The sequence below is a fragment of the Nycticebus coucang genome, chromosome 6 (assembly GCF_027406575.1).
Source record: "Nycticebus coucang isolate mNycCou1 chromosome 6, mNycCou1.pri, whole genome shotgun sequence".
Classification (NCBI taxonomy): domain Eukaryota; kingdom Metazoa; phylum Chordata; class Mammalia; order Primates; family Lorisidae; genus Nycticebus; species Nycticebus coucang.
Window position 1 is genome coordinate 89,517,563 of NC_069785.1, and position 9,894 is coordinate 89,527,456.

Below are 9,894 nucleotides of genomic sequence, written 5' to 3' on the forward strand. Positions count from 1 at the left end.
TATAAAAATGGTAATGAAAAGTAGTCAATACTTACTGATAAGGAACATTGTGCAAATTGACATTTGGGAGATGCAGCAAAGAGCATTATATGAGAACAATCTATGGTAATTGTTGCATGACCAGAGACGCGAACAAATAGCAGCTTTGCCGTGGGTATAAACTCGCTCCTGTAATTATTAAGTCAAGAAACAGACTACACAGTATGGGATGGCATGTAGCAAAGTTCTTTCTTCAGGGTTTTGATTTTATACCTTTTTAGTCATGTACACACTTAATCTATCATCTGTTAGTTTCAACATTACCTCATTTTACCTATCTGCAATTAACTTGTAAGGAAATATCCTATTACCATATCAACACAATCACTTCTGCAGTAAACATTCTCTTCTAGACACTGACTAATCTCTGGGCAGGTATCTAAATAAAGATCACAAAGAAGAAAGTAGTCACAGGAGAACAGAGTTAATGGAAGAGTATCTTCAAGCAACAAGCATTCACTCAGTTTACTCAGTATGAAGTAATGACTGTATCTTTCCTCAGGACAGAGCAGATATAGACCTCTCACAATATGTTGTTAACATACGTCAACCCTCTGGCCCATGCCTCTGAGGAAGGGCGGCATGTCCTTTGATCTCAGGCTTCATGGGATGCACAGCTTCAGAGAAGTGGCTTGTGGAATTTTTAACTCCAGGCAACCTCACTCTGCATGTGTCCCAGGGGGGCCCAGGTCCCTTAAGCCTCTGGAAGAATAGAAAGTCATTTTAAACTCACACTGAGTTCACTTGGTGTGCTTGATGTAGGATATGTTTATTTCTAAATATTATCCTACATTTCCCCTTTCTGTTTTTTGACATATATTATTCATATCCGTCATCATTAAAGCAAACACTTGCGTGTAACGTTCATTTTCTCTTTGGGCATGCTTCATTTTCTTACAAATTAAATACAAAATGAATCCAATAATTAAAAATAATGCTAATGATCCTACTGAACTTCCTACAAGTCCCTGTATTTTTGGAATAGGATTCATTTGTTCAATTCCATCAGCTATGCCTTGTAAAATCTGATCTCCATCTATTTTTTGTAACTTATTTTCAAAAGTAGAATATACCTCATGTTGTAAATTTGCAATTTCCTTAGTCTAATTATCATGGTTTAACAAATGCTTTTTAACATTCTCCCAAGGAAATTTACTCTCATTATATTTAACAGGGGTTATACAAAAAGTAGTTACATTCCAATCACATTTTAACTTCATTTATTTCTTTAAACTAACTAACTCATCCCCCAACGTAACAACAGATTGTTCTAAATTATCAATTTCATTATATAATTCAGTGTCAGTCTGTTTTTGAGTAGTCCATAATTGTTCAGAGTCCTTATGCCAGTCAGCCACAATATTATGTGTTCTGATTCCTTGAGTTAAAGTCACCCCAGAAGTGGCAGCAGAAGCTGTCACTGCAATAATTCCTAGAATGGCAGCATCAAAAGTCCAATAAATCTCTTGGTTCTTTTCAAGACTCAATCAGCCAGAAGTTGAAGGACTGTCAGGGCAGGAGATTCTTGCCACGGCTTGGTTAAATTCACTGGCATTCACACACCTGTCCTGGCTCTCAACAAATATAGCTGTTTCTTTTGAAGATCAAAACTTAGAGAACTATTAATACAAGTAAACAGTTGACACACAGGACAAAACAAGTCTCCTGTTTTTTCATTCCACTTTATGATGCCCTTAAGCCACACAAAGGGTAATTGAACACAAGTTTGAATGTATCTTTCATCATGGAATGTAAATTCCATACTATAAGTATGGGGTGTGGTGGTTTGATGATAAAACAATACACCAGTCCAACCTTTCATAGGTTTTAGGGCTGCTGCTACTTTCCACAAATGATTTTGTTTAGGAAAGCTATAAATTCCAGGTGCAGGAACTGTAAACCCAACATCTGTCCAACTCATAGGTGTTATCATATTAATATTAATTTTATTTTTATTTATAGGATAGATAGTCTCATCTCTTGGCAACTAAATGTTAATAGGTCTTTTATTACTGTCAAGTAAAGTTGCCTTTGGATTCCAGTCCACTATAGGACCTTTAGAAGTATAAGTGAAGAAAAAAGTTTGATCTCCTTTACATTGAGTTCAATGCACCCATTCTTTTTGTAATGTAAAACTGTGCTCCTTACAAGAAGGAGCGTCTACATCTATATGAGTTAAACCCAGGATAAAACGAGAGATGGAATTAGCACTTAGCATAAACATCTCACGTTTGAAGTCATTCCAGATACCGGCCGGTCATAATGACTTAGCCAGTACTGTACAGTCATATTTAAACACTGATATTGTTGCCCAAAACAAATAGGAGGGCTGGTGACCCCAGAAGTATAATTAGAAAGCTTCATTCCCTCTTCAGATTTAAATGGTCCTCGGGTATCATAGGGTCCAGGGAGCCATACAGATTCATTTGTAAATATGGGGACTGTGGGTACCATCCAACTAACCCCTTGCAGCAGTGGTGAATTAGGGACATAAGTCCAATAATGAAATTCCTTTCCTTCTACAATTGACATAAGGAAAGCAAACATTGCTAAAAAAATATTCATAAGTGTTACCTTACGCTTTTGTCTGCGTAGGCTTGTCACAGTGGCTTTCCCCAGTTTCTGTATTTGTTGCATGGTCACCATTTCTGGGTGCACTGCCGTCATCTTCTTGCACTTCCTGTTTTTGTGGGTCAAGGTTAGGCGCTGGAATCTCGTGGCTAATTTGTTCACTCGAAATTCCATCAGGGTTCTCTGCTGTTGTTTCTTTATGGTAACACTTCTGAGTTTAATATTTTTATCTGGAACCTAAGAGTTACGGTCTCCTGTAGAAATATAAGCAAATTCCCTTCCTCATTTTACCACAGTGGCAGGGATCCACTGATTATTTAGGTTGTCCTTGTAATATACTTGTTGGTCAGTAGATGTTGATGTGACCACAATCCAGTGCTTAGATGCTGGAGTTTCATTTTCATCATTCAAATTTAAAAAATTTAAAGTAAATAGAGCTGAAGATAATCTGTTTCTTGGGGAGGTATACTGTCCCTCCCCTTTCTGTTTTGGCATATCTTTTAATGTTCTATTTCGTCTTTCAATTATAGCCTGACCCTGGCTGTTCTGAAGAATACCTGTTAGATGATTTATTTGATGAAGATTTAAAAATTCTTTGCATTTATTTGAAATATTTGCTGATCCATTATCTGTTTTTATAGTTTCAGGTTTACTCATAATAGCAAAGCATTCCAAAAGATATGTGATAACAGCATCTGCCTTTTCAGATGATAATGCTATTGCCCATGAAAAATGAGAATAAGTATCCACAGTATGATGTATATATTTTGTTTTTCCAAACTCTGGAAATTGAGTCACATCCATTTGCCATAGTTGATTAGATTTCAATCCTCTAGGATTAACTCCCTTGGGCAAAGGATGTGCTACTAAAGGTTGGCAAGTGGGGCAAGATCAGACTATGGCTCTGGCAGAGTGCCAACTGATGCCATGTCTCTGTTTTAATGATCTTTGATTAGAAGGATGAATATTATGTTCCTGTCGGGCAGTAAGTACTGACCCTATTAATTGATCTATCATATGATATCTATCCTTCTGATAAAGGTCCGGGTAATCCTATATGGGCTCTAATATGTGTGATATAAATACCTTTAACTCAGGCTCTTAAATTTTGTATTTTTTGAAACAACAAATTTAATTCTGAATTATTTTCAGTTAAAGTAACAATCTTGATAATTTGTACTACAATTGTGCTAAAAATTGAATCACTAATTATGTTTAGCTCTCTATCTGGATAATCACTTAATAGCATTAGTATAGCAAATAACTCAACTTTCTGGACAGATTGATAAGGAGACTGTTTGACCTTTTGTATTTCTTCTCCTACATATCCTGATATTCCTTTTTTGTTAGCATCAGTATAAAAAGTGACAGCATTATCTAAAGGATGTTCTTTAGTAATTTTTGGTAATATCCAATTAGTTCTTTTAAGAAATTGAATTCTTTTATCTTTAGTATAATGGTTGCCTATAAGTCCTAGGTAATCAGAAAGAGTGATTTGCCATTCAATGTTGAAGATAAATAAATTATTAAATTGAGAATTAGTAAGAGGCACAAATATTTTTTCAGGGTCTTTACCAATTAATTGTCTAAATCCTTGATGTCCTTTTAAAATTATTGTGGCCATTACATCTATATCTATATCTATATCTATATCTATATATGTGTTTCCCTTTTCTTAACTGTCTTATTAGGTAGAAAACACCATTCTATGAAATTATTTTCCTGTGTTAACAGTCCAGTAGGGGAATGACTGGAAGGAAACACATATAAATAAAAATGACCAATTTCGTCAATTCTATCTATTTGAGATTGCTGGATATGCTGTTCTATCCATTGTAATTCTTTTTATGCCCCAGCAGTTAATACTCTAGGGCTTTTTAAATCAGCTGGCCCTTCTAAAGTTGCAAAGAAATTTTTTAGAGCATACGTGAGAATTCCCAAACTAGGTCTAATCCAATTTATATCTCCTAATAGTTTTTGAAAATCATTCAGAGTTTTTAAAGTATCCCTTCTAATAGTTACTTTTTGTGGAATTATTTTTTGTCTCGTTATTTTGTATCCTAAATACGCCCAAGGATCTGTATACTGTGTTTTGTCCTCAGAAATTACGAGTCCAAACTGCTGGCAATTTTCTTTTACAGCTTTAAACATCTGTTGTAACTTTTCCTGATCAGGGTGTGCTATTAAAATGTCATCCATATAATGTAAGCACATACCGTCTGCGAAAAGTGTTCATACTATTTCTAAAGGCTGATTTACAAAAAGGTGACACAAGGTGGGGCTATTCAACATTCCTTGAGGAAGGAACCTCCAATGGAAACGTTTTGCAGGTTTTTCTGAGTTCAAAGCAGGAATAGTAAAAGCAAATTTTTCAGCATCCTCAGGATGAAGAGGAATGGTAAAGAAACAATCCTTTAAATCAATTATGATAATAGAATAAGTTTTAGGAATTAGAGATGGGTTAGGTATACCTGATTGTAAGGTTCCTGTCGGAGAAATAACTGTATTAATTCGTCTTAAATCAGTTATCATTCTCCATTTTCCATATTTCTTTTTTATTAAATGTACTGGAGTTTTCCAGAAGATGTTACTGTGTACAATATGGCCTGCTTTTGACTGTTCATGAACTATATTATCAAGCGCTTCTAATTTTTCATAAGGGAGCTGCCAATGTTCAACCCATATCAGTTTATCTGTTAACCATTTCAACGACAGGGCAAAGCGCTGAACAGGAGCCTCTATATAAAACCCTCGTGAAGAGCAGGCAAGCCTAGTCCAGTTTTGTCATTCCCTATTCTTACAATTTCAGGTTTTAAAGTAAGAGTGGGGTCAATGGGATTATAACCCATATTCATCATTATAGTCTTGGCTGGTTTGGAAATAGTTGAAAGAGTAATCATGGCTCCCCACTATTGTAAAAGATCTCTGCCCCATATAGATAACGCAATAGGAGCCACATGGGGCGCAGTTGAGCTTTCTGACCCTCAGGGCCAGAACAGTCTAAAGTATTAACACTTTGTTCAGAATCAGTTAAGGTTCCCACCAACAAATGTGGCCTCAATTTTCTTTTTTGGCCAGCCCCTAGGCCACATGAAAGAAGCAATTATCGAAACATCGGCTCCTGAATCTACTAGTCCAGTAATTGCCATTTTATCAGCAAAAGTTACTGTATACTGAGGTCTAGAGTCATTAAGGAAAGTATGCCAAAAAACCTGTTTTCCAGTGCTGCCAAAGCCACCCTCCTGCTTTATGGGAGCAGCCTGTCCTTTATGATAAGGCAGTATTAAAATTTGTGCAATTCTTTGACCAGCTTTTAATTTTATATTCTGGGTAGGAGAAGCCATAAGCATAATTTTCCCCTTGAAAATCAGAATCAATAACTTCAGGATGTATGTTTAAACCTTCCATTTTTAAACTGCTTCTACCTAAAATAAGCCCCACAGAGTCTGGTGGAATAGGGCCATAAATTCTAGTCTGAAGTTTTCTAGGCTTTTGTCCAGCTAAGATTTCTTCCTCAGATAGTATTGGTATGTCTAAAGCTGCACTTCCTTGAGTTGCATGAAAGAGATCCTGAACATGTAATTTCACAGGCTCTATTTCATTAGTTGTTCTGATTCACCTGTGCATGTGTTACCCATTGTCCACTGGAAATTGACCTTGAGTGCTTTCATTGTTCATTATCAGGCCCCGAGCTGGGCCCTGTACCCCGTTTTTTGGGAACAAAATTCTACTTTGGGGGGCAGGAGTTTGCCATCTTTATCTTTAACAGATCTACATTCATTAGCCCAATGTTGCTTTTTCCGCAGTGGCGGCAGAGGCCAGGTGCTTGTGCCTTGGTATCCTGAGCTGCAGCAGCTGGAGCACTTTAAGTTTTAGCCTTGCAACATTTAGAATGCAGATGCCCCATTTTTCCACAATTAAAACATTTTGCTTTCTTTTTAATCCCATTAAGTACCTCTGCCAAGGCTAAAGCCTTAAGCTTTGCCGGAAATGTTCCAGAGCCAATATCCCGACAAGTGCACAGATATTGTTCAATGGAAACATTGTCCTGATTTTTGACAGGTGTCAGGGCCAACTTACAATCTGAATTGGCATTCTCGAATGCTAATTGTAATAAAAGCATCTGTCTGGCCTGTTCTCCAGGAACAGACCTTTCAATAGCTGTCTGAAGTCTAGCCACAAATTCAGAATATGGTTCATTGTTTGCTTGCATGATTCTTGTGAAAAACTGTTTAACCCCATCTTTTTCCTCTAGTCTTTGCCAAGCTCTAATACAAACATCTTTAACCTGCATTAATAAGTCTTGCGTTAATTGCAGCTGCTGTTGAATGTCAGCTGCAGGGCCAGTACCCATTAAAGAGTTAACTGGAGTTCCCCGAGCTCAGTTTTGCAAAGTTGCCTCTTCCAGCCACCAAGCCTTAAATTGTAAAAATTGACCAGGGCTCAAGGTAGAATGAGTTAAAGTTTCACAGTCAGCAGGAATAAAAATATGAATTGTGCAATATGAATTTAAAATGCCAATCACAAAAGGAAAAGTAGGTCCACAAGCATAAATGGCATCTTTCATTGTTCTTAAAATTTTTTCTTCTGTAGGAGCATGTTGAGCAGCTCCTAATTGACCATTCTCTTGAATTTCCTAGAAAACAGAATATGCTTGTATAACAGGTTCTTTATTATTACCCAGTTCTGAAATTTGAACTGAGTTCTCATTAGATATACCCAATTCAGAAACATCTAAAGGAAAGTGATACCGTGCAGTGAAGTGAGTATCTGGGGGATTAGACCACATAGGATAGATTCCTGGTGGAGCATTATGATGTAAGGGACCTTCCCTCCAGACCATAGGACCTGCTGGTGCAGAAGGAGTTAAAGGCTTGTAAGGTGGAAGTACATCTTTCAAGAACCTGCTTTAGAGCTTGCTCTAGAGGAGAGTATTTCAGCTCCCTTCTTTTCTTTCTTTCTTTTTTTTTTTGTGTGATTTTTGGCCGGGGCTGGGTTTGAACCCACCACCTCCAGCATATGGGACCGGCGCCCTACTCCTTGAGCAACAGGTGTCGCCCTCAGCTCCCTTCTTTTCTAAGAAGGCAATTCTTTGATTCATTGTTTGAAAATATTCAGCCATAACATTTTTAAGATGTTCAAACTCAGACTCTTCTTGAGCTGATTCATCAGCCATTTCTACTAATTCCGGACAGCTCTCTGCATCACTCTCTAGACTAATTAAGTCACCCACATATTTCTTTGTAGGCTTATTAGGCTTGGGTTCAGAATAGGACTGTGGCATATCATATTCATGCTCTGATTCTCTGGGACTTTCTGCAGCCTGCTTTGGCTGGTCTAACTGACCCAGCTTGGGAAAAGGAGGCAGCGGTGGCAATAGTTAGCGCCAATATCCTTGGTCTCAGAGGTTTGCTCAGAACATGTTTGAAATGGTTCCAATGCAATATGAACCAGCTGATATGTTGCCCATATTTCTCTGCATATAAAATTGCCTTTTTGGTGGGTACAATGTAGAGCCTGACCCACTTTATTCCAGACTTTCATATTAACCTGGAGTTTCTGGTCAGGCATGAACCAGTGGCAATGCTTAACAACCACATGGAAAAGTTCCCACGGATTACTGGTTTTTACTGGAATTTTAGTGGTAGAAATCAGAGTTTTTAAAATGGCAATATACTGGTCCTCCAAAGAGGAAGAGAGCTGAAGACTCATATTATTTCTTCCCATGTTTCTTGCTATGCTGGAGATGTCCTACATACTCTGCATAGCAATTGCACCATCCCAGTTACAGGGTTCTCAAGCTTACCTCAAGAGGCTTCAGCAAATATCTCTCCGAGGTGTCCTGGTGAAGATGGCCATCCTCCAGCCCAGTGTCCAGAAAGGCTTTCTGCTCCTTTGCAATACCCTTATCCTGCCAAGTACACCAATATGTTGCATGACGAAGACTTGAACAAACAGCAGCTTTGCTGTGGGTATAAACTCGCTCCTGTAATTATTAAGTCAAGAAAAAGACTGCATAGTATGGGACGGCGTGTAGCAAAGTTCTTTCTTCAGGGTTTTGATTTTATACCTTTCTAGTCATGTACACACTTAATCTATCATCTGTTAGTTTTACCATTACCTCATTTTACCTATCTGAAATTAACTTGTAAGGAAATATCCAGTTACCATATCAACACAATCACTTCTGAAGAATTAAATGAAATGGAAAGCAAAAGACTTATTCAGAAGATCAGTGAAACAAAAAGTTGGTTCTTTGAAAAGATAAATAAAATTGATAAAGCCTTGGCTAGACTAACCAGTAATAGAAAAACAAGATCTTTAATAACTACAATCAGAAATGATGAAGGGGAAATAACAACAGATGCCACAGAAATATAAATAATTCTCAACAATTATTATTAAAAACAAACCCTATTTCCAGCAATATGAAAATGTGGAGGAGATGGAACAAATCTGGAAGCACCATACCTTCCAAAACTCAGCCAGAAAGATTTAGAAATCTTGAATAGACCAATATCAAGGACTGAAATAGCATCAGTTGTACAAAGCCTTCCAAAAAACAAAAACCCCTAGACCAGATGCTTTCACACAAGAATTCTATTAAACCTTCAAAAAGGAACTAATTCCTATAATGCATAAACTTTTCCAAAATATAGAGAAAGAAGGAATCCTCCACCAACACATTCTATGAAGCAAATATCACCCTGATCCCAAAAGCAGAAAAGGACCCCCCAAAAATTAAAGGTATAGACCAATATCATTAATAAATATCAATGCAAAAATATCCAACAAGACATTAGCAAACAGAATACAATACATTAAAAAGGTTATTTGGGCAGCACCTGTGGCTGAGTGAGTAGGGCGCCGGCCCCATATGCTGAGGGTGGCGGGTTCAAACCCAGCCCTGGCCAAACTGCAACAAAAAAATAGCCAGGCGCTGTGGCGGGTGCCTGTAGTCCCAGCTGCTCGGGAGGCTGAAGCAAGAGAATTGCATAAGCCCAGAGTTAGAGGTTGCTGTGAGCCGTGTGACGCCATGGCACTCTACCCAAGTGTGGTACAGTGAGACTCTGTCTCTACAAAAAAAAAAAAAAAAGTTATACACCATGATCAACTGGGTTTTATTCCAGAGACAGAAGGTTTGTTCAACATACACAGATCTATAAATATAATATCATACAGCACATAAATAGAATCAAAAGCAAAGACCATATGATCCTTTCAATGGATGCAGAAAAGGCTTTTGACAATGTCCAACGTCTTTTCATGATAAAAATGATCAAG

General features: G+C 37.6%; 1 long non-coding RNA gene across 1 annotated transcript; it reads right to left on the reverse strand.

Moving 5' to 3' along the window:
* Positions 1-359: 359 nt before the first annotated feature.
* Positions 360-8,663, reverse strand: LOC128588372 (uncharacterized). Its single transcript, XR_008380764.1, has 3 exons — positions 8,417-8,663; positions 2,614-2,864; positions 360-741 (listed from the first exon to the last, which is right to left on the reverse strand). It is a non-coding gene; the product is annotated as an uncharacterized LOC128588372 (long non-coding RNA).
* Between the last annotated feature and the right edge of the window lie 1,231 nt (positions 8,664-9,894).